This window comes from Zosterops lateralis (assembly GCF_965231275.1).
Source record: "Zosterops lateralis genome assembly, chromosome: 1".
NCBI classification, from domain to species: domain Eukaryota; kingdom Metazoa; phylum Chordata; class Aves; order Passeriformes; family Zosteropidae; genus Zosterops; species Zosterops lateralis.
This window is the reverse complement of record NC_139762.1, coordinates 5,131,933-5,156,273: the sequence shown is the minus strand read 5'-3', so window position 1 is coordinate 5,156,273 and position 24,341 is coordinate 5,131,933. Positions and strand designations below refer to the sequence as shown.

Here is a 24,341-nt window from a genome sequence, read left to right as displayed (position 1 = left end):
CCACCTCTCTGAAGATCCATGAGAAAAAAACACCCAGGCACATTAAGCTGTTAAAAACCTTCTGCATACAAGCCCCCTGCATTGTGCTGGTGTGGTGCCAGGGGCATTTTTGTCAAGTAATAAATTTTGGCTTGGTGCACACCCCCTTCAGAGGTATCCATTGCACCTCCAGCCCCTCTCCATGGGGTTTTTGTCAGCAGCAGCATGGAGCCATCCCAAGGGAAAGGTGAGCAGGTAGCTTGCCAATTCATCAGGAACAAATCTCTCCTTTCTTTTAGCTCTTTCTCCTCTGCTGAAAGGCAGAGATTCCTGGCTCAGGACCAGCATTGCATCCAAAGGCAGGGCTTCATGCCACAGCAAGGGCAGGAGGTGCACGCAGGAGGAAAGCAAAGCCATTTTAGTTCCTCTTCCTGGTCTTCAGGGAAGTGGTTCAGGTTTTAACTAACTTCTAATTACTCATCAAGGGCACGAAAAAAGTTACCATCCTCTTCCACATCAGTGGGGTATGATTTAACCCCATGGCTGCAGGTTAAATAAAACCAGAGCTGAGACATCAGGGAGGAGAGAAAGTGCATTTGTTCACCTGTGCAAGAGTGTCCTGGGAAGCACCTGCTCTTCAAAAGTTTACAGGAAGGAGAAAAACTAAAAAAAAAGCATTTTCACAGCTGAAACTGAGGAAAAGGTCACAGCTTCCTAAGCAGAACCTGGAGTAAGGGGAGGAGAGGGTGTTGGAGACTGGGATTTATCCACCTTGTCTTAGACATCTCAGTTTCAGCTGCACAGGTCTAAGAAGGGGTTCCCCTGGGGGGTTCCCCTCATCCTGGTGTTTGTTCCAGGGCAAATCCAGTGAATCTTGGACATGAGGGACTTGGCTGTTCCCTTGGCCTAACAGGAAAACCCCTGGGTGGAGAGCGCAGCTTGCCACACTTCCCTCCTGCTCTCCCAGAGTGTGGGGGCTCAGTCCCACCCACCACGCCCTAAGATTCTGCCAGCACAAACTGAGACAAATACCATAAATAAAACTCCTTTAAACCCAAGTGCCAGTGCCCACCTGGCCCATCCTTCTCAAAAAACAAGTCTAAGAGTTGGGATCTTTGCTGCTGCACGTACCAGTTTTATATTTATTGTAAGAATTCACACATGTGTATGAGTGCAAAACAAAAAGCAGCTTTTCCCTTGTGCCACAGTTTAATGAGTGCAGTTGAATAAGCCCTTGCCTTCAGGATCTTTTTTTTGGTGGTGATGGAGCAGGGGAGATGCTCTGCCTCCACTCAGACCACCTGGAGAACTGGTTCCAGAGCACTGGCTTCCCAGTGGAAAGTGGCAAGATTAATATTAACTACCAAAAAAAAGGGACTGTTTCATTTTGTCCCAGTTCAGACCTGCAAGCATGACCTCAAGCTTGGGAAAAGAAACCCAGGACTTCCATGAAAAACAAAACAAAACAAAACAAAACAAAACCAAAAACAAAACAAAACAAAACAAAACAAAAAAAAAAAAACAACCCAAAAAAAAAAAAAAAACCCACAAAAAAAAAAAAAAAAAAAAAAAAAAACCCAAAAAAAACCACCAATCAGGCTTCCATTTTGGTTTGCAAATGAAAAGCCCTGGACCTAAGCAGGTGCTCCTGTGGGTGACTCTGCATTTCCATCTCTGGCCCAGTGAGATGTAACAGGTTTATTCAGGGGAAAGTTTTGTTTCTCAAGCAGCAAAGGGAAGCTCATCCCTTGTGAGTCTTGGCTGACACAACTCTAATGAAAGACACCCGACCTGTGTCAAAACAAAAGGAGACCAATGAACCCAGCCCAAGCTTCCATTGGGATGGTGCTGAGTCAGGCTGTGAGTTCCCTTTTCTGAGCTTTATGGTCTTGGAAACAGAGCCAGTCCTCCCCAGGATCCTCTCTGAGTGAAACACCAGCACCACACACTTTTGTAGTAGCAGTCACCCATAGTAGTGTTACCCTCCAGGCTTGTGCTGACACCACACCTGTGCTGTGTTTGTCACTGTGTCATCCAGCCCTTCCAACCCCAGGGGAGCTGTGAGGCTGCTCTGGGCTCTCCTGGGACTCTGGAGGGGCCACTCAGCTTCTCTGGGCAGAAATGAAAGCAGAGACATCAGCACGTCACCTGCACAGAGCCAGGTGAATAAAACATCCTTGAAAACATTGTAAAAACAGCTTTAGGCAGAGTCACTCATCCTGTACAACCTTTTCCACCTGGAGCTGCCAAAGGGAGTTTTGTCTGAGCACCACTCAGGGAATAAGGCATCTGAAAGACTGGGATGGGTGGGATAGCAATGAAGGACAGTAATTCAGGCTCTAGCACACTCCCAAAGGAAAGATGGGACCCAGAAAGTCTCTAATCCAAAAAAGACCATCATTTCCAGCACTTCCTTTTTCCTACCCTGTGCAGCTGTTTTTGTAAGAGCAGTTTTAAATAAAGGGCCAGGCACAAACCTCTCCTTTCATCCCAGGGCATGGCAACAGGACATTTTTAGGTAGAAGAGGTCGACTGCTCTGAATAGCTCAGGAACTGCCCAGGATGGATCCAACCTGCAATTTAACATCCTCCATGTGCCACATCCTTGACGTGGATATAAAGTAATAACAAGTTCCCCTGTTCCTGCAGCCAGCACTGCCTCAGATAAGGCTGGAGAGGCTCAGATAAAGACAGATAAAAAACGAGAGGGTTTGTGTTACAAGCAGAGATCCTTGGAAATCAAGGCAACTAAATTGGATACACATCACCCGATGCCTGGACTTTTCAGAGTGAAAGAGGCCAAAAAGACTTTAAATTATAATATTCACCCCTTTCTGCATCCCTTTCACATCCAGAATGGGTGGAAATACAGTAGAAATGTACAATCATCCAGGATAAACCATAATTAGGCCCATTTCCAGGGCTGTATTATATGCAGAGAGAGCTCCTGAGATGAGAGGTTTTAATGACTTGTGGGAGAGTGTTTCCCCTTGTGAGTGAAGGATCTGTTCCTCTGAGGGGATAACAGAAGCTGAAGAATATACACGAATAAACAAAGAGCTGGAGCAGAGATATTTTGGGTGTGGTGTGGCCACACTGGAGTCCTTCCTTGGGCAGGTGGACCCTTCACACATGGAAAGCCCAACCTGTGGCTTGTGCCAGCCCAGTGAGGATCTCAGAAGGCTGACACAAAAATGTCATGAAGGAGGGACCTTGAGGAGGGTCAGTGGTGGCACTAGTGTTCCCCAGGGGTAATAAAAACACAGCTGGGGCAGGTAACACTGATGCTTTGGCTGTGCCCTGAGCTCCCTTCACTGCACTGACCATTCCAGGGCTCTGCTTCCAAGTGGGTCAGCACGTATTTAACTCTGTGGAAACTGAGAGAAGGCTTTGAGTCCAGCAGGATGTGCCCAGCACAGGGCAGAGCCCCAGCACATTCCCAAGCATTGGGAAGGTGTCCAAGCCAGCCTCCTCCTCAGCTGGGGATGGATCACCCCAGGATGGGGGGTCCATAACAGAAAAGATAACAACTTCCATGCTTAAAGTCCAGAAAAACTTGCACAGCTCCATAGAAAAGACCAGGAGACACTGTGAGCATCTTCAGCATTCCTGGCTATGCGAGAGCAGGGATTTATTGACTCAGCCTAAGCAGAAGCCCCAAGAGACAGGAGAAGGCAGGAGATCAGGGTGACACTGCTCACAGCCATGGCACAGAACCTTTGCTCCCAGCTGGGGGACCTTGGCAAGTGCTGCCTCAAAGTCCTGCCTGGGAAAAAGCATCATGAGACCGTGAGAAGGGAGCTGGAGGAAGATAAAGGCATCCTGTTTGTGCAGGGAGGAGGAGGAGGGGAGGCTCACCTGGCTCTGCCAGGAGAAAGGTGAGGGAAGACGGTCATTGGGTTTGTTGTTTTTTTCTGCTCTGCCCGTCCTTGCACTGCCTTCCACCTGGCATCCCTGGGGAACGGTAAAACCCCGCGGAAGAGGAAAGCCAGAGTGCCCTGCGATTGTCTAATCTCTACTCTGCAGGCTCTAATCAGCCCATTTAACCGCGGTGTGTAAAAAGCACCTGGATGATTCACCGCCTAAGTGCTGCTCTGGCGGGGCCAGTTTGCTTCAGCTGCTCTAACACTTGTTTACATCTGCGCTAGGGCAGCCTTGAATAAGCGTGAACCTCCCACAGATGCTAATTCATATCAGCTCTCCTTTGTGTTAAATATTTATGTTCCTAATAGGCACGCCTAAGAAAAATACTGGCAAAGTGAGCCTGCAGCTCAACTCCATTACAACTCAATTTTACCTCAGTGCAACTCGCATCTCCAACGAGCAGGATGAGAGAAACATTCTATTTCCAGAGCACAGCAGCCCGGCCATTAGCAATCTGCCGATCAGACGACAATAAACCCCATGGACGAGAACTTCCAAAAACTTTCCGCGGCTGCCTGCACCCAAAAATGAGCCCCAAAGGCAGGCGAGCTTTGGGCAAATCCCCACGGCAGCGAAACGAGAAACAATCCAGGGCCAAACAAAACTAATTGTTAATTGGGCGCTGCAAGAAATCAAAGCCAGGCTGTGCAGAGAGCTGAAGGAAAAGATGTGTCGGAGCTGATGCGGAGCCCGGACGGGTTCTTGGCAAACTCAGAGCTGCCTGTTCCAGCCCCAAACGATGGAAATCAGGGTGGGCTCCTTCCACAGACACATCCTGGCTTCTAATAGGGGAGGATTATTTTTATTTATTTTTTTTTTTAAGCATGAAGCATATTAATTGTCTGTCTCTTGCTATCCCACATCACAAAAGTTATTAAACAGTTCTGGCCTTATAGAAGCTGGCAGGGATGCAGAGAGCGGCTTACCTTGCTGCCAGGTGTCCTCACAGGTGTCCCTTCTCCAGCGCCTTCTCTCCTCTTCACCGAGTTCCAGGACACTTTTTGTTCACTGTTTCTGCTACCTTGTCAGCTCGGGAACAGCTCTGTTCGGTAATTCAATCCTCTAGTTAACCGCAGAGACACTCCTACCCGGAGATCACACCCATTCCCAGGCTCACGGGGGGACAAAGAGGGAACCGGTGCGGGAGAGTTTCAACCAACTCTCTGTTTGCATCAAATATCCGCCGCTCTGAATGCGCTGAATAATGATTAAGTGCTGCTTTCATTAAAAAAAACTGTTTTGTCCAGGTTTAGGAGGGCACAGGAGGGATTTATTTTTTTTTTTTTTTCTCCCTTTTTTTCGTCCTCTGCGGGACAAAGCAAGGTGCAATGCTCAGTGGTCAAAGAGTTCCAGCTCCAGCCGCTGGCTCTGACTGTCCCGAATTTTGGCAAAGCTGTTCCAAGGGGAAAAGTGCTCGGGGGAGATCCCTGCTCTTGCCTGCAAGGCCGAGCTGGGTGTCCCTGTGCTCACAAGGAGCCCTGGGGTGAGGGTTAGTGACTGGGATGGGGATGTAACAGAGCACTGGAGTGTTTAACTGGGCTGCCCTCCCAGGAGAAGAGTAATGATAAACCAGCCAGCCCTGGCAGTGTTTGCCAAGCCACCTTCAGCAGCAGGAAGCTCTGTGTGTGTGGACACTTGTAGCTTATTGCTAAGAGAAGAATTACCTGTGAAGGATGGCAGTAATATCACAGCCACTGGAGGCTGCCTGATGTCACTGGCTGGGGATGACCCGAGGAAAAACCATCTCCTGGCATTCCCAGCTGTTCCTGCCTGCCATGTACATGGTACTGCTCGCTGCTGATGGAGAGAACATCCTGTCTGGAGGAGGCAGCCCTTGGGACCTTCATCAGTCACCAGCTCTGCTTTTGAGGCACCTAGGGCTGTGTCCAGCTGTGCTCTGCACATCTATGAGGATGGAGATTTTGAGGGACCCAGGGCTGTGTCGAGCTGTGTTCTGCACATCCCTGCGGATGGAGACTTTTTGGGGGGCCCAGAGCTGTGTCCTGCTGTGTTCTGCACATCTCTGAGAATAAAGACTTTTGGGGGATCCAGGGCTGTGTCCAGCTGTGTTCTGCACATCACTGAGGATGGAGAATTTTGGGGGACCTAGGGCTGTGTCCAGCTGTGCTCTGTACATCACTGAGGATGGAGAATTTTGGGGGGCCCAGGGCTGTGTCCAGCTGTGCCCTGCACATCTCTGAGGATGGAGAGTACACACAATCTCTCAGGACTGGGAACTATCCAAGGCCTTCCCTTCGGATACATTTTTCTCTTGTCACTTCCTTAATTTTCTAAATTAGCCCCCACAATCTGGAAATAAATATGAATCAGCTCACCAGCTAAACCAGGTGGCTGAATAGGTTTAAACCACAGTTCCCACAGGTCTCATCCACTGACCACTGTCAGACCTCAGGGACCTGTAGTGGGAAGAGTGCCCAAAATACCAGTGACTCTGCCTCCAGACCAGTGTGCCACTAACCACAGGGAGCTGCAAACCAGGGCGTGGGCTGGACCTGCTTATTCAGCCTGGGTGTGCCCATTTCTGAGAGGATCACTGCAGAGATCTCAGTTTCACGATTTGAGATGCAAAACCAACTCCTAGCAGGTGATTTCTCCCTTTATGTCTGCAGGCTACAGCTCATAAACCTGTATCAGCCTTCACCTTTCATTTTTCATTCTTTTAATTTCATTTTTTCCATTTCATCGTGCTGAGAGTTTGTCTGTTGCAGGGGACAGAGGAACAATGCTTTGTGTTTCCTCCAGTCCACAGAGGATAGGGACCTGCAACAGGTTCTGCTTTTATCTTACCAAGGCCACTGGTGGCCCCACACACCAACAGATCTGGTGGGAGGTATTGGAAGGTGGGGTGAAAACACCTGGAATCTTGGAGGATCAGCACCAAATTATGTTGTTTTCCCCTTCCCCTTTTGCCACACAGATTCATTATCCCCAGAACCAAGGACTTAATTAATAGTTGTGTATAGGTGTTTTTTGGTGCTGATGTAAATCAAGCCACTTCCATGGCTGTGGCTGCACAAATTTGAGTTCTTGGAAGGGGCCTGTCATTCCTGTACCCACAGCTTTGCTAATGCACTTCAGGCTCTCACACAGGTGATGTCTGAGCTGCCTGCCCTCTCCTCCTCTCCATTAGTGCCACAGTGAAAAAGCAGTAAATTATCCTGTTGAGCTTTTAAGGAGCCCAGCTCTGCAGAAATATGTGGAAAGCAGTTTAGAACAGTCAATTCCAAGGGAAAAGAAGATCTTCATCATAAAACATGGGCTCATTTAGTGCTGAGCTGTAGGCACTTTTGTTTCCTGCTGATTCTGGTCATGCCATGGGGTTATAGAGCAGAAAACATTATTTCCGAACAGTTTAACTCAGTAGTGGTGGAAAACAGCAGAGCCTGACTTTGAGATCTGAAACATGATCTGAGATGTCCCTGTCCAGCTGTGCCTTCCATGTGCACAGCTTGATCCACTTGTGTCCTGGTCCTAAGCCTTGCCCTGGCATTCCCAAAGCTCAGAGACCTTGTGGTTTGATACGTTTTTCGTGCATGCAGGTGGCAGATTGAGGCTGTTTTCAGTGTCCCAGTGCAAGCCCAAGACACTGAAAGCATTGTCACAGCTCCACACTGGGAGGAAGAGTGCAGAACTGCAGGCTCAGGGTTTGGCAGCAGAGTGGCCCAACATCTGCCTCAGCCTGGAGCATCCCTCATGCCTGTGGACAAGGTTGACATTGTGCACGGGGAAACAGGCTCTGCCAAGGATGTGTTTGTAAAATGACACATTCCAAAAGTATTTCCAGCCCACTTTTGGGTATGGAGCTCTGGGAGGAAGAGGGAAGGGCCAAGCCCTGCAGATGAGATAACACAACAGGGGCCTCATGCCTTGGAAAAGCAAGGGAAGGAGTTAAAAAAAACTCCACAGGCTGCTGGAAACACTGGTGCTTCATCCATCAGTCTGAGGTTAAAGATCCTGACCTGTAGCAGCAAAAGCACTGAATGAATTTCTGAGAAGCTTTCAGGAGAGCTTCCCTTGACCCACAACCCCAGCAAGTGACATTTCAGTCAGTGCACATCCCTCAGGTTGCCTCACTCAGGCATTTCTCTGCCCTGTAAAATAGTGATGAAGATGAAAATGAAAATTAAAATCTGCATAGTGCCTCTTACAGGTGTAACTAGTGACCTGATGGAGGTGGATTGGGTTATAACCTACTGCTCCCTCACCTCCTGTGCTCCTGGGAGTGGGGGAAAAGTTGAGGAGGCAATACAAATGCTTGTGTGCTGACTGCAAGATCATCTCTCAGATGAGACCTTATCACTCACTACAACCCCCTGACAGGAGCTGGAGGTTGGTCTCTTCTCCCAGGTAACAAAAGAAAAGAGGAAATGGTTCCAAGTTGTGCCAAAGGAGGTTTAGCTTGGATATTAGGAAAAGAAAATTTCACCGCAAGGGTTATCAAGGATTGGAACAGGCTGATCAGGGAAGGGATTTCAAAGATAGAGATGTGGCACTTGGGGACAGGGTTTAGTGGTGGCCTTGGCAGTGCTGGATTTACAGCTGGACTTGATCTTATGGGTCTTTTCCAGCCTAAATGACTCTGTGATCCTGTTCTAGAGCTCTGTTCTAGAGCACAGAGCAGCCCATGACAGGCACCAGGGTGCTGGTTAATGGTTACCAGCAGCAGATGGGAATGTCTTGGGACAGGAGAAGGTGCCTGGGCATTCAGGTGAGGAGTGTGGCTGTGCTGCAGTGCACACTGTGCTGTCACACACCTCTCGAGCCACAGGGAGTGGTTACATCCTCCTCTGGTCACCTCCTGTCAGTCAGTGCACACAGAGAACTCTCAATGGTCCTCAGGAGCCCTCCCAGCACAGCTCTGGGGCATTGCTGTGCACAGAGTCCTGGCACCTGCAGGCTCTCTGGGGAGGCAGGGGCAGGATGGGGCCCTTCTGAAGAAAGGTGTGGCCTTGGCAAGCCAAGGGCACCAGAGTAAATGCTGATTTGGGGCAGGAGGAGCTTTGGCAAGAGCTCTGGAGCAGTTCACCCTTCCAGAGCCAGAAGCTTGCAGCAGGCTAACACAGGAGCAGTCTCTGACATGGGGTTACAACACTCAGGCTGAGCAAACCTGTAGCTGCTGCTCCAGTTTATTACTTGGCCATGCTAGTGCAAAATCCATTTAAAACCATCTGTATTGGGCTGTGGACTGGAGATATGGGGCTGGTGTGTCCTCAGGATGGTGGGCAAAAGTCCCCCCCTGAGAGGGAGAGACAGAGGTGGTGATTTCTTGCAGCATTGACAGCAAGGTCTGACAGGGCTTCTGGTCAGTCTTGAACCCTCTCCCTCATCCTAAAATGTCTACAACCCATCCTTGAAGGTGGATGCACAACTCTAAGTCTCTGCTAGCCAGGAGGAATACCCCAGTGAATATAACTGCAACAATACTGATAGAAGGGCTGTATCATGTCCTTTGGCCTGTCTGTGGGAGCTCTGGCTGGAGGTTTTGCAGAGGGACACACAGCAGCTTGTTTTTCAGAATTACATTTGGGAGAATTACGTCCTCCTAGTCATTGGGGAGGAGGTTTATTCCAGACTTCAGGTGGTGAACAACTCCTGTCTTGGAGCAAAAGAGCTGCTCTCCCCTTCCAGGAGGTTAATTTGCAACTCGCTGGGTTCAGGGGAGGTGGCAGAGGAGGGGCAGCTGTCCCTGCCTGTGTGCACTGCGGGCGTGGGCTCTGCACCTCTCCCTGTTCCATCCCGCCCGCCACTGCCAGGAATCAGCAGGTGCACTGAGAGAGCAGCTCAGCCCAGGTGGGACCGTGACGTGGCAGCCCTGGCTGCCCTCCAGCCACAGGAGGAATGCAGCACAGGGGCCCCAGGCCAGAGCTGGATGTGTTCAGACCGTTGTTTTATCTGGGGAAACTTCCAGAAGCACCCAAATCCCCTCATTGCTGTCAAACCCTGCTCCTAATGCTGATGGGCACAAGATGTTCTTTGGGTTATCTCGCTGCTGGATGAGGTTTGTGCTAGGAAAAACTTAGGTTTGCTACTGCAGAAAATGAACCTGCTTTTCCAGAATGCTGAGAAGCTTTAGGGAAGTGTTTGGTGGCAGGGAAGACTCAGCAGGAGCTGACCTTTCAGGGAAAGAGATGGAGTCTGATGAGGTGAGTTTTATATCAGCTTCACAGAGTAACCATGGGGAACAATGCGCAGGAAAACAAAGCTGTGCTGCTCCTGTTCCCAAGTGTTTTTCTCAGTTGTACACAAGCCACAACTGGCTGAGCAATTTGGACTATCAGCTGCTGATTCTTGATATTAAATTACAATCTTCTAGAGATCTTAAATCCTGATTTAGGATTTAATCCCAGGAAAGGCATTGTGGGAGCCTTGCACTGAGAGGTTTTCCAGTCCCATGTCTGTCTTAAGAACCCAGCAGTGATTATTGCTTGCCCTGATAGGGATGATAGCAGGGAGGGAGCCCAGGATACACACAGAGGTTTTCCAACCAGGACCACTGGCAGGAACTGGGTAATAAAGGCAGAAACAAACCCACACCACCCAAACACAGGCCTGGCAACTTGGTAATGGTACCCAACATCCTCCTGATCTTCCTGTCACCCTCCTGTCCCTCAGCCACAGAATCATTAAGGTTGGAAAAGATCTCTGAGATCGTTGAGTCCATCCATTCACCCAGCACTGCCAGGTGCTCCACTAAACCCTGTCCCCAAGTGCCACATCTACGTGGTTTTGAACACTTCCAGGGATGGAGATTCTACCACTTCCCTGGGCAGCCTGTTCCAATACCTGACCACCCATTCAGCCGTAGTGTGGATCAGATGTTTCCCTTTGAGCAACATGTGCACCTTGAATGAAAGACAGTGAGAGAGGAAGGAAAAAAAGCAGAGTGGATCAGTAAAAACAAACATCCCTATAAAGAGAAGAGTTTTGCGAATTGCTGTACAGATAGTTTAGGAGGTTTTTCACAAAACCTCAAGGGCTCTCTCTCAGCCCTAATGAAAACCTTATGAAACCCAGCAAATTCCAGCACACTTTGGTCAGGGTCATCAAGCAGAATCTCTGACATTTCCAGCATCAGCTGAACCCAGCAGAAAGGAGACATTTCACAGGCAGGGGAGGCTCAGCCCTGGTGCTGGTTAATGGGTGTGTGAGCCTGACAAAGGTCATCCCGTGGAGGAGGAAATCACTTGTGCCATGGCAGTGACAACCCTTGAGGTTCAGGTTCCTTGGAGCTGTCTTTTCACAGGAATCACACCATGAGCAAGCAAGATGAGGGATTAATACCTTCTTCTAACATGGGAGCTGAGGCAAACAGAGGTTATTTATGCCTTTTGGACAAGATTATATGGGATGTCCCTGCAGGAACCAGAAAGTTGGCTCAGTTTCCCCACAGCTCACCCCCATCCTGTAGGAGAGGTAGCCTGGGTTTCTCCCCTGCAGGGTACAAGGCTGCTCCTTTAGCACTCAGTAATCCAACTGGGTTTTAATCTCAATGGTTTTACTGTGGGCCAGGATCACTGGATGCTGACGTAGCTGTTGGACATTTTGGCTTTGCTGGTGAAGGCAGCTGAAACTCTCACCCTCACTGTTTATTTCCTTTTTTCCTTATTTCCTTTTTTTCCTCAGGCAGACCAGGAGTTTTCACAACTGTGGGAAACCTGGTTGCTCCTGTTGGTGCCCATACCCCAGTGCCCACAAAATAACTCCACCCTCCCTTGCAAACTTAATTTTTAACCCGTCTCATTTCAGTGACCAGGCTGCACGTGTGAGTACAGAAAGTCACCGTGTGCTTGGGGGTGAAATCCTGAATCCCTGCCTTTCCCAGGGCTCACCAGCCTCTCCCGTGAAACTGTAGGATCACAGCAGCTGCCAGTGTGTGGTGCCAGTCTGGAGAGCATAGGGGATGTCCTTGTCCTGTGTCAGGTGGGAATTGTGCCCTACGTGAGAATCCAGATTTTTCTTAGGGACTTTTGACTTTGCTCCCCAAAACAGAGCAAAGATTTCTCCAGGACAGGCAGTCTGGCAGCTGAGCTGAGTTCATCACTTCTCTTGTTCACATCTGCTAAACAGAGCTCACGGATCCAGCTCTGAGGAGGTGCAGGAGTGTGAGGACAAACCCTGCAAGCTCCCAAGCCCAGGAACCTGCAGGCAGAGCCGAGGTTGTTCCTGCATGGCCAGGGGGACAGCGGGTGGCCAGGGCTGGGACTGCCCAGGCAGAGCCATTGTCTGCAGGAATGCAGCCCTGCCTGTGCCAACCAGGAAGGAGCCTCAGAAATCCACCCACCACCCCTAAAGGCTGGGAAAGTGCCACCCTCCTGCAGTCACCCCTCCCTGCTGTGTGCAGTCCCCAAAGGGCGCAGTCACAGCCCGTGCCTGATGTCCTTCCTTGGCCCATTACCCTCCACGTCAGAGCCTGGTCACGTCAGGCTGCTGGAGGAGCTGTGCCACCCCTGCTGCCAGCACCAGAGGGGTGCTGATCCCCATCACAGCCTGGGCTCAGCTGATGGATGGACAGCAGGCACTCTGCTGGGTGCTGTACACACCTCCCCGTGTGGCCTGTGCACTTTTGCACATCATCTCCACCCCCTTCCCATGGATCAGCTCAAGAATCACAAGTTGGGTGGGCTGGAGTGAGCTGGATTAGCTGGGACCCACAAAACTTCTCAAAAATGGGAGATAGAACAGTTAAGGCTGGAAAAGGTTTCTAAGATCATCAACTCCAGGCATTTACCCAGCACTGCCACGTTTACCACCAAACCATATCCCCAAGATAAAGTGCAAGTCTGATTTGTGTTATTGCAGCTTTTCAATGAGTGAGGAATTCCAGCAGCCATTTTTTAAACAACATCACAGTCTATAGACTTCAGCTGCCTCCTCAGAAATTATCTCCATAGAGCCCAAGCCAGAGTTCAGCCAGAGCTGAACTCCCAACTCCTGTATCCCCTGTCCCCTCTGGACCACACCTCCTGCTGTGCTGCGTGTGGAGTTAAAAACCCAGCCACAGTCTTGGGTGCCAGCAAGGAATGGTGTCCCCCAGCCACCCTTGTGGGTGCATGACAGGCTGGAGAGGAGCAGCACTGCTCCTGAAACCCTCTAATTTTCATTGCAACAACGCTGATACACCCAGTGCTTCCCAGGATCCTTTTGGGGTTATTCCATGAGAGTAACTGGGATATTCGCACGGACACCACCCAGCACTGGCTCAGAGCTCAGCTGAGCCAGGAGCCTTTTCCCAGGAAGTTCTGGTTACTGTGTTTGAACACCAAACAAGAAGCTCACGTTACTTCCCTGGAGGAGGGCCGGGACTCCTTCTAATACAAGTGAGAGGTTGTCCTTGGGGCATCCCTGTGCCACTCCGCAACAGGAGTTGGCTGGATTCTTGTGTCTCCTTCCTACTTTTTCAGGACTCACTCAAAGAGCTCATCCTGCAAAGGGCACTGTTGTCTCACCTATTTTTGGCACGAGGGGTAAACACAAGAAGTTGCAGAACTTGCCTCCCTTTACGCCCAGGGCTTGGCTGATTTGGATTAAACACATTAAACCCAATGGGGCAGATGGACACCAGCACACAACACAGCACAGCACACCAGGCAGTGACCTTGCTCACCAAAATCCCCTGGGGACAGGCAGGGATGGCCCCAGTGACAGCACCAGGCATGTGGTGACATCGATGTGCACTGGCACATGGGCCCTCCCCTGTGTGCAGATAGAGGAATCCCTCCCTTTGCAAACAGGGAGGAGAAGGAGGAGGAGGATGGCACTGAGGAAGGGCAGGGCACTCACACCTGAGCAGGAGTCCTGGCCCTTGAGGCAGATCTGCTGCACCCACTCTTGGGTTGAGGATGTTTTCTCTCCTCAGCAAGGATCTGGATGAGGCTGAGGATCAGAATGAGAGTGGGACTCGACTCCTCTTTGCTCAAAAATTTTGCTGGGGAGGACTTTTCCAGACCACATTCCTTCCACACAGAAATCCAGCTCCAGAAGAGGATTTTGGGAGAGGCCCTCAAACGATGCCTCCAGGGCTGCATTCCTGTGCTGGTGGATGAATCATTTTCCAGTCCCACAAGGAAAGAGCCCATCTCTGATGCACTGAAGGCCAGGAACCAGTCGAGGGAGGGGATTGGAACAGGCTGGACGGGTTTCCAGGCTTCAGGCAGCTGAGTGAAGCAAGGAGAGCAGTTAGCACTGAGCACTGTGTGTGTTTGCACATCCCTGCCCATCCTGCTCCTGGCAGCTGCAGCCTTTGCTCCTCACGGGAACTGCAGGGACACAGGGATGAGGAATTGCAGGGACACAGGGATGAGGAATTGCAGGGAAAATAGGGATTGAGAACTGCAGGGACACAGGGATTGTGGAACTGCAGAGACACAGGGTTTGGGGAACTGCAGGGGACACAGGGGTTGCTGCTCAGATAACCTGCCTGGGGAGCAAAGGACCTGACATTTCTAAAGGACTGCACTTTACACACAGAAAATGTGTGGTCTGAACAACTGAAAAAGCAGAGGTTTCTCAGGAACATTTTTGCACTTTGCACAGAAAATGGTGATTATTCAATAAAAGCCCACGCCCCAGCTCTCAGCCATTTCAGCCAAAATCCAAACCACTTCAAATCTCCAATGACGCAGGCTTGAAGTTATTTCCTTCCATCCCCTTTCTTCTCTCCTAAATCAGCCTTCCCAGCTGGATTGCACTTCCCAAAGTCTCTAATGCTCTTCACTGGGCTGCTTTGCACCTCACACTCCCTGAAAGCAGAGCAGCAGCAGGTGAGTCCTTCCTGGCTGCTGGGAGCTTCCACAACATTTGCTTTTGAAGACAAATCCAGATGAATTTGTGCCAGAAAATTCCAGCTGCAGACGTTCTTGTGGTCCGAAGAGGAGGCAGGGGTGGCCAGAAGCCTGATAGTGACAGGGTGTGTGCTTGTTCGGATCAGGGGTGTCCCCACTTGGACAAGGGAAATGGGAAGTGTAAAGGATTCTGAGGAGGACACACAGCTCCTGCCCAGCCATGTTTGGGGTCTGCAGAGTTGGGTGCTGCTGGAGCCAGTGGCTGGGTTTGTTGTTCAATATCTTCACTAAAAGGAGCTCACAGATGCTGCAGGTATCTTGCTTTGGCATTCATGTTGGAGAGAGAAGTGAGAAGAGGTGGGGAGAGGTGAGGAAGAGGTGGAAGTGAAGAGAGAAAGAGTGAAGAGAGAAGAGAAGAGAAGAGAAGAGAAGAGAAGAGAAGAGAAGAGAAGAGAAGAGAAGAGAAGAGAAGAGAAGAGAAGAGAAGAGAAGAGAAGAGAAGAGAACGTTCAGTGGTGAAAGATCTACAGGAATCATCCACCCCAGCTGCAGCATGTGCCCTTGCAGCAGAGATGTATCTCTATGGTTGTCCTTACACATTGCTGAAATCTTGTTTTTGTGTTGAGAATTAATCCTTCTTTTTGATGTGACACAAATCAGACGTCCTGCTGAAAGCCAGGCATTTATCCTGGTAACAATTTTCTCCCTCTTCTAAAATCCTAGGGTGGTTTTCATTGGAAGGGACCTTCAAGATTGTCCAGTTCTAACCCCCTGCCATGGGCAGGGACACCAGAGGAGGGAAGAGCCTCTCTGTGGTGTTTTTCTCCAACTGTGTTTTCCCCACTCTGTTTGTGGCACTCCTAGCCCACTTTATCTCTGATTTCTGCCCCAGGGCCCACTGGCACTGATCACAGCTCCCATCAAAGCCTCTCTGGTATCCAGCAGAGCAGCAGCATTTATTTCCCAGTTTTTATACAACTCTCCCTTTGAAAATCCCCTTCCCCAAATGAGATTGAGATTTTTTGGGGGGCAATGGTTTGTTGTTTTAAACTTGTGGTTGTTTTTCCTTCTGAAGCACAGCACAGGTGATCCATCCAGACCTTGTCATTCATTACACAGGATCATTCCATCTTTAAATTTGGAAAAGACCTCTATGACCCCTGAGTCCAGTCTTTAACCCAGCACTGCCCAGCCCACCACTAAACCCTGTCCCCAGGTGCCACATCTACATGTTTTTTGAACACTTCCAGGGATGGTGACTCCACCACTGCCCTGGACAGCCTGTGCCAATGCCTGACCACCCTTGTGGTGAAGAAATTTTCCTTAACATCCAAACTAAACCTCCCCTGGCACAACCTGGGGACATTTCCTCTTGTCCTATGGCTTGTTACCTGGGAGAAGAGACTGACTCCCACTTCATTACCACCTCCTTTTATCTCCCTTCTCTCTGTTCATGTATTTGATCTGCTTGGATTCCTCACTCAAGGAGATCTCCCTGCTCACACCTCTGATTTCAATCATTCCCAGGGAAAACTCTCTTCTGCTCCTCACAGAGTTTCAACTGCAGATTGTTCCTCCATGGCTTCAGAGACTAACCCCTGACACTCTTCCCAGGGGGAGCATCAGTGGGGTGTGGCTGTATCCACGGATCCAGTGACAAGGGATGTGATTTTGCAGCAATGTTTAACACAGTGCCTTGTTTTCATCCCCCTCCAGCTCCACAGCTCAGTTCACACAAGGCATAACCAAATTCTCTCAGGAAAGGGTTCTCCCTGGGGAAACTGCTTCCAGAAATGATCCTTGGGAAACCCTTCCAAGCTTATGTAGCTGAGCTTGGGACAGGAGGGTTTAGTTCTTTCCAGGGAGCTTTGAGCATGACTAAAGCATTTTTTACGCCCCAGATTTTCTGTAAGCAGCAGTTCTGGCCAGGCTGGGGGAGCTGAAGGATGAGCAAAGCCACATTACAAACTTCTAGTGGGCACAGAGATCATCTGGAGCAGGTGAGAGCAAGGGAAACACTGACCTCAGCCTGCCTGGTGGGAGCTGCCCCTGCCCATGGCAGGGTCTTGGAACTGGATGAGCTTTAAGGCCCCTTCCAGCCCAAAGCATTCCATGATTCTATGAATGACTTTTTGGCTGTTCCCACCCACCTTGGGCTGACCTGAGATGGGAGAGGCTTCTTCCACCACCGTTTTTTCCCAGCAAAAAGGCACCTGGATGTTATTTTCCCCCACTCCTGCACGTTCTCCAGATCAGACAGGCAGGGTTTGATGCAGGGCTTTGAAGCTGCTGCCTCGGCTGCAGATCTGAGGGCAGCTCCAGTACCTGACAGCTTGTGCTTCCCATCCTCCCTCCTTCCTCAGCCTGATACAGTCATTCTCCCCTCCCACCTTGCACTGTGCAATTTTAAATAGAGCATCAGGATCAGCTCTGAACATGCAGGAAAACAGTTTACAGACCTGGACATTTAGAATTCAGTCTCTCTCTCTCTCCCCTTCCCTTCCTTGAATAGTGGTTTAGGCTACCTGCAAGCTAAAATTGAATGTTCTGAGGCCACATAGAGCTCACTGGTGCAGCAACAACCTTAGTTTTCCCATCTCTGTGTTTCTTTCATTACAGCAGTGCAGCTCTTTTTTAACAGCCTCAAGGCTGTTGGTTGATAAAAGCAGTAAAGCTGTAGCTGCTGCTCATTTAAAGAATAAAAAAAGAAAATAAAATAATAATTACACAATTGTTATGAAGTTTGAAAATGCTGTTGACAAAATGACTTTTTTTTTTCATTGTTCCAGAGCTGCTGGAGAATAGGAGAGGGGAGCAGAAATGTTGAGGTTTTGATAAAAGAATTGGCATTTAAAAAGGCAACTCAGAGCACTCTGACCCATCTCTAATTGCTGTCATTCTCAGCAGGGCTGTGGCAGGTGGGATCTCTGAGAATCCCAAAATGGTTTGGATTGGAAGGGACATTAAAACTCATTCAGTCCCATCCCCTGCCATGGGCAGGGACACCTTCCACTATCTCAGGCTGCTCCAAGCCTTGTCCAGCCTGGCCTTAGACACTTCCAGGGATCCAGGAGCAGCCACAGCTTCTCTGGGAACCTGTGCCAGAGACTCACCACCCTCACAGGGAAGAATTTATTCCTATTATCTAATCCAAATCTTCTCTATTGCAGTATGAAGCCATTCTCCCTTGTCCTCTTGCTCCATCCGTTGTCCCCAGTCCCTCTCCAGCTCTCCTGGAGCCCTTTCAGGCCCTGGAAGGGGCTCTGAGCTCTCTCTGGAGCTTCCCCTTCCCCAGGTGAGCACCCCCAGCTCTCCCAGCCTGGCTCCAGTCCCTGGAGCATCTCCGTGGTCTCCTCTGGACCACGTTTTTGTTGTTTTGGGAGCCCCAGAGCTGCTCCCAGCAATGCAGGAGGGGTCTCACAAGGGCAGAGCAGAGGGGGAATCATCTCCCTCCACCTGCTGGTGCCAATTCTTGTGATGCAGCCCATGATGTGCTCGTCCTGCTGGAGGATGAGCTGCTGCTCCCTTTATTCACAGAGGTTCTTAATGATCCAATTTCTGCTTCACTGATAATCACCCATCAGTTCTCAGGAGGTACCTGCTCTAAAGCTCAAAGTGATATTAGGGAAAAGAACCCACCATTATGACTAATTAGTGGCTCTGCTTCAACATTTCTGACTGTCTCCAGGATGGAGCTGATACCTATTTTGGTGGTGAGATCCCTAAAAATGGGTGACAGCACACAAACCCAGTGCCTGTGTGATCCAGCCTGTCAGCAAGCACATCAAATTCTTTATTTTAAAAAACATCACAACAAAGTGTCACAGCTGACAACCTGGTTATGAAAAAGTTAAAAGAAGAACTTGATTTTTTTCTGTAAAGTTGAAATTTAGACAATCTAAATCAGACAGAAAATCTGGCTCCCTTTGCTGCCTGTAGCTGACTCATTGTGGGCAGATAAAAAAACATTTATTCCCCAGCACCCAAAGACTTTCAGGAGAACAAGAATGATGTGGAATCAAATGAGATGAGGCCACAACCTCTACAGAATATAAAAGAAAATATGTTATTTGTGGAATGGTTTTACCCCTTGGACAATGAGGTATAGATAATTTCCTTCCCTTTCACAGGAGTGAAGGTGAGAAGTGTCTGTGCCCCAACAGCATCCAAGGAACTGAAAGAATTTGAGGAGAAACTGGATCTTGGAGAGACCCAGATTTAACATCAAGCCATGAACTGGAGCCTGACCTTTTCCCTGGCACACTGGAAAAGTCAAGAGATCCCTGTCAAGGAATTTTTCTCCTTTTAATTTAAATTTTCCACATTGGCTGGGTTACATTCATCAAGTTACACTTTCATCCTGCATCCCATGGGGAAGATGGATTTGCAGATAATCTGATTTTTACAGCTGAGAATGTCTTTGTTTTGCTAACAGAGATGGAGGGGCTTCTCTTGCAGCATCACTTGTAGCAGCATCACTTCCCCTCAGCTCCAACAGCCCCAGGGCCCTGAGTGGCTGGAGCTGCCTGGAGGGGGATGATGATAAATGGGAATCACAGAATCAAAGAGATCTGGATCATCTGGTCCAGCCTCTCATGGAAAGGGAGCCAAGGTGAGGTTTTCTATCATTGTCCAGTCACACCTTGAAATCCTCCAGCCATGGGGACTCGACCTGGGGAAGTTGCTGCCATGATTCTCACTGTAAAGATTTCTTGTGTCAAGATAAAGCCTTTTCTGGGACAACTTGTAGCCATTCCTTGTTGTCTTCTCCATGATTCCGTGTGAAGAGAGAGCCTCCATCCTCTTTGTAGCTGAGATGAGGGGCCCCCTGAGCCTTCTCATCTCCAGGCAGCAGAGACCCAACTGCTCTGGTCTTTCCTCACAGGGCAGGCACTTCCAGGTGGGAAGGATCCTGCCAGGAGTGCAGAAGGCCAAGGAGATGGGCTGAAAGGGGTGGCTGATGGCTTGGAAATCTCCCCTTTCTCCCAGGAAACCCAAGAGTGTGTTGAGAATGTGACAGCAGATGCTGCAGTCACTAACAGGGAGAGGCAGCCCTGAAGGTGTGGGGTCCATTCCCTGGAAAGTCCAACCCTTTTGGTTCAGCCTCTGATGCCTTAAGTTTCAGCTTTCATGTATTTCAGACTCTGTGGTGCCCAGGGGTGCAGCTCTGAGCTGACAGTCAGTGTCACTCAGCTCTCTGCACACAGCAGGGACACAAAACAAACCCTTGTCCTGCTGCACACCAAGGACAACTGGCACAAGTGTTCAGGCCCAAAAGCACAAACAACGGTGGCTGAAGGGAGAAAACAAGAAGGATGGGACTGCATCACCTGCAGCTGGGATTGGACAATTCAACCCCAAGGTGCAAATGGACCGAAACTTATCAAAGTGTGAGACCTCGTTTGTCCATTTTGTGACCATTTTGGGTCCACCTCAGGTGTAGCCCTGGCCAGGCTCTTGTCCTGCCCAAGGTGTGTCCTTAAAGACCTTTTAATAAATATCTGCTTTATTCTCTAGCTCTGCCCAGTCTCTGTTTCAGCTCAGCCTTCCCAAGGCATCACCTGGCTCCTGTCCCTGTGCCCCCTGGCTGCCCCGTCCCCTCGCCCCCACACCCTGGACACGGGCAGGGAGCGGAACTGGCACAGGGAATGTGCCTTGTCACACACCTGCCAGCTTGGCACCACTTCCATTTCTTCTCTTTTTTCCTCTCCCTCCTGGAGATTCAACATTTGTCCACAGTTCTCTCCATGTATTTCAGTCAAAGCTCAATTTAAAATGATGTTGCTTGGGAAAAAAAAAAAAAAAAAAAAAAAAAAGGGTGAGCAGCAAAGCTTTTGGAGGAAAAAATGGTTTAGCATATTAGGGGAGGTTTAAGGACATAATTTAGAACTCAACTATTTGAGAAATGCTGATTTCTCTCTTTTATTTTCCTGTGCTGATCACATATTTGTGCATTTTAATGGAAGAAAAAATAATCAGTGACTAGAATTATCATGAAAACTTATCCTGTATTGAGGTGTGGAGCCACCAGTTCCTTTCTCAAAGGAAACTCAGGAATGATTGGGCAAATGAAGAAATTGCTTGTGAAATACCAAAAGGGATTTTTGTACCTGAAGGAAGGCATTATCCATGGACCTGTGGAGCACAATCCTGCCAGGGGACTCACACATCCAAAGCTGTGGTGATGCTCTTCCATGAGATGTCTTTTAAATTTCCTCTAGGGCTCCTTTAAAGGGCAGCGCTGCACGGCTGCACCATCTCGTGGTGTGACCGGGCCCTGCACGGCCAGAGCCTTTAAAACCCTGTTTTTTTTCCCCAAGACTTCCATCACAGACACATCAAAGCCAAATGGTGCCACTGCCAGACCATGCCACGGCTTGGGCCACCACAATCCAGAGACACAAAAGCCCTCCAGACCTTCCCCCTTCATGCTCCTTTTTGGGATGCAACAAAACCCCCAATTGTTTCCCAAGCATCACCATTCCAGGTATTTCCTGCTCCCTCTGGTTGTTATTCCAAGCAGATCAGGGATCAGACCAGTGGGTCATTACTCATCTGAACCTGCTCTGAGTGACTAAGATCTGTTACAGAGGATTCCAGTGAGACCAAGGTTTGGAGGACAAATCAGAAGGAAAGTTAAGAGTCACACAGAGCTCCAGCCCCGTGATGCAGAGCCCAGGGCAGGACCTGTTTGTGCTCAACCTCAGTTCTACTCCTACACAGCACCTGGTCCCTCCCAGCTGAGACTCTTTCCCAACCAAAATGATTCTGTGACTAAATGGGTTCTTCGGGTCTTGGCAAAAAATCTTCCCCTCTTCTTCTAGATGCTTATTTGCTTGTGAAGGGAAAAGATGGCCCATTTCAGGTGCACTAAAAACCCTACAGATAAATTTTACACAGATCTCTGGTTCTCACTCTCTGAGGGTACAGCAGGTATTAACCATAGGATTAGGTAGATATTAGGAAGAAACAAACCTAGCACCATTTATAAAATAATTTCCCTATTAAAAACACACATGAAAATGCCAGACTTTCACCTTTCTGTGGGTTTATCTTCCAGCAACCACCTTCTCCAGCCAGATCTAACCTGAGGCATGTGCCAGGTGAGAAACTGCTTCCCATTGGCACCTGGAACCAACTCAGCTTCAGCAGAAGGGCAGCTCCCCCAGCTTCTCCTTTCCCTCAGGGGATAAATGTGCAGACTGGGTGAGCCCAGACCTGTGCCAGGTCAGCTGCTCGACATCAGCACTCCCAACAGGCACTGTCACCAGTGACACAGAGGTGACACTGCAGCCTGGGACAAAGGCAGCCATCCTGATCCTCTCACAGCTCCATTTATCCCTAAAAACCCAGGACAGGCAGGTGAGGAACCAAACTGCTTCAGGGATGTTGGGAATGTCATACAAGGGGTGCTGCCTGCAGGGACTGAAAAGGGTTTGTGCACATCTCCTCCTGCCCTCTTATCCTCTCCCACAGTCCAGGATCCTGCTCCTTTCCCCAGCTCCATCTTTCAGGCTTCAGTGCCTTTGGAAAGCAGCCAGATGGGTTTATCCAACCCTCAGCAGGTTAACCAAAAGGAACAGGAGCTGATTTCTGCCAAGTCTGCTGCCAGAGGAAGGCAGCCTTGGTGTTCAGCAGTCAAGGCTTTCATCTTTATTAAAGCCCAGCAGCTCCCAAGAGCTGTGAGAAGAATGGAATGAGAACTTTCTGGCCTGATTCTCTGAAGTCTTTGCTTCCCCCTCCCAATGCTCCCCCCATGGAGAATGGCATGTGGGCAGAGAAAGGGGGATTTCTGGGAAGAGACCTGAACTGTTTGCATTATCAGGCATGAAGAGAATGAAAAAAAATAACACAGATAGTTTATTGTCAAAACTGAATCAAAGCATGAAAAAAAAAAATTACAAGGTTACACTGTAAAGAAATTTGGTTTTCATCACAAAAGCTCATTAAAAATCAAAGAAAACAACCCATTGTCAAGCCAGCAACTCCCCAACAACCCCCCCGAGCTTTCAAGTGCAACATTTATTGAAAGGCTGTGAATTCAGAGGTGGTGACATCACATTTGTAGGGACAAAAGGATCACCCCTCATTATCTGGAGGGACAGAGGTTTTCCGAGGGGGTGACACGTTTCTGGCTGAGCGGTGACTCCTCTGTTCCCCTCTGAGCAGCAGCAGCAGCTTTGTCCTTGCTGGAGTCCACCCTGAGGTGATGGGGCTGACAGGTGCCAGCTGTGCTGTGCTTGTGTCCAGCTTTTCTTGCCATTTCCATCCCCACCAGGCGTGTCCACGTCACTAAATCAAAAGGTGAGTGCAAAACCCAGCAACACCGATCCGAGGAGGGCAGTGGAAGTCACCATGGGGGACGTGGACACAACCACAGCCACCACCTGCCAATATGTTTTACCTCATTGTAGCCACGGCCAAACCTCACCTGTTGATACTGGGGTGCAGCACTACCCTAGGAACCACACTGCTCCCCGGTTGTCCTTGGAAACACCCCTGACTACAGCTCCAATCACAGACACTCCACTCCCAGCACAGCTCCTTCCCAACACAACTCCTGGGAGCTTCCCAAGGCTGAGTCTGCCAACCTGTCCCACCCAATGGGTTACCCACAGATCATTCCTTCTCCAGCAGCTCCAGCAGCACCAGAGGAGTCAAGGAGAACTTTGCCTAGGCTCCTGCCAGCCTGGCTGGGCTGGGCTGGTGGGAAGTCTGGATGGCAAAGGTCGCTGGCTAGGGAAAACTGCTGGAGGCTGCATCCCACCTGGAACAGCCCCATCCCATCCTGCAGGGAACTGCAGAGCAGTTGGCTTTCCTTCTGAGTCAGAACACAGCAAAAAGGGGAGGAAAATCCATTGGAAAGCCCACAGGTGTATAGACTATTGTGTATTCAGTTCTGCAGACACTTGGTTTCTGTCAGCACTGAACAACAGGACCTTTCTCACCACCATAAATGAGCTGTTTTATCAATTTTGAAACATTTGTTTTACCAAGTGGAAAAAAAAAAGAAAAAAAAAAGAAAAAAAAAAAAAAAAGAAGAAAAAAAGGCATCTTTATCCTAAGTAGCAGCTAAGGAGATTGGTAAAATTAAAAATAAAACTAAACTAAACCAAACCTAAAAAGAATCAAAAAACCTGACCAACCAGTACAAAGTAAAGGCAGGCAAGGTCATTCCAATTGATCACAAAACTAACTAAAAAATATTTTAAATTATAACTAATGTGCTATCTTGAGCCAGCTGCTAATTCCAACAGGCCTGAGGTTTTATGCTCATAAAGCCATCAATAATATGTGCCTTTTCCTAGAAAGGAAGGCTCTGCCTAAGTCTTACTGTGTCAGATAAAAAGTCCCAAAATAGATTTTTCCAACCAAAGAAAGTGTTTTATTCAGATATTCATGTGGATATGGCAGTGATGTTAAGAACAGCTATTCAAGTAGCTGAAGTAAGCCCTTCAAAAGAAGTCACACAGCTTTGAGACTTGAACAAATTATTGTATGATCTCATCCAAGAGATCTAAATAGCTGGAACATCTGCAAGAGTCGCCACCAATTTATTTAGCAGAGTTCATCAGTAGTTCATCATCTCTGTTTGCACAAGCAGGTGCCAGGGCAGCCACTGAGGAGTCCTGCACG

General features: G+C 49.1%; 1 protein-coding gene and 1 long non-coding RNA gene across 4 annotated transcripts in view; one reads left to right on the top strand and one right to left on the bottom strand.

Annotated features, from left to right (window-relative positions):
* VILL (villin like) overlaps positions 1-5,425 on the bottom strand; it is a 35,938-nt gene extending 30,513 nt beyond the window's left edge. The window contains exon 1 of the mRNA XM_083880385.1: positions 4,830-5,425. The gene's annotated coding sequence lies outside the window, so the exon portion shown is untranslated. The remainder of the gene's footprint in view (positions 1-4,829) is intronic.
* A 4,161-nt stretch (positions 5,426-9,586) lies between these two features.
* LOC310907600 overlaps positions 9,587-24,341 on the top strand; it is a 544,908-nt gene continuing 530,153 nt past the window's right edge. Inside the window, exons 1-4 of one of the 3 annotated variants that reach the window (XR_014589664.1) lie at positions 9,587-9,714; positions 16,607-16,705; positions 17,876-18,000; positions 18,836-19,922. This is a non-coding gene — a long non-coding RNA (uncharacterized lncRNA). Of the gene's footprint in view, positions 9,715-16,606; positions 16,706-17,875; positions 18,001-18,835; positions 19,923-24,341 lie in introns of those variants that run through there. The other 2 variants (XR_014589663.1, XR_014589662.1) reach the window with 2 other exon arrangements.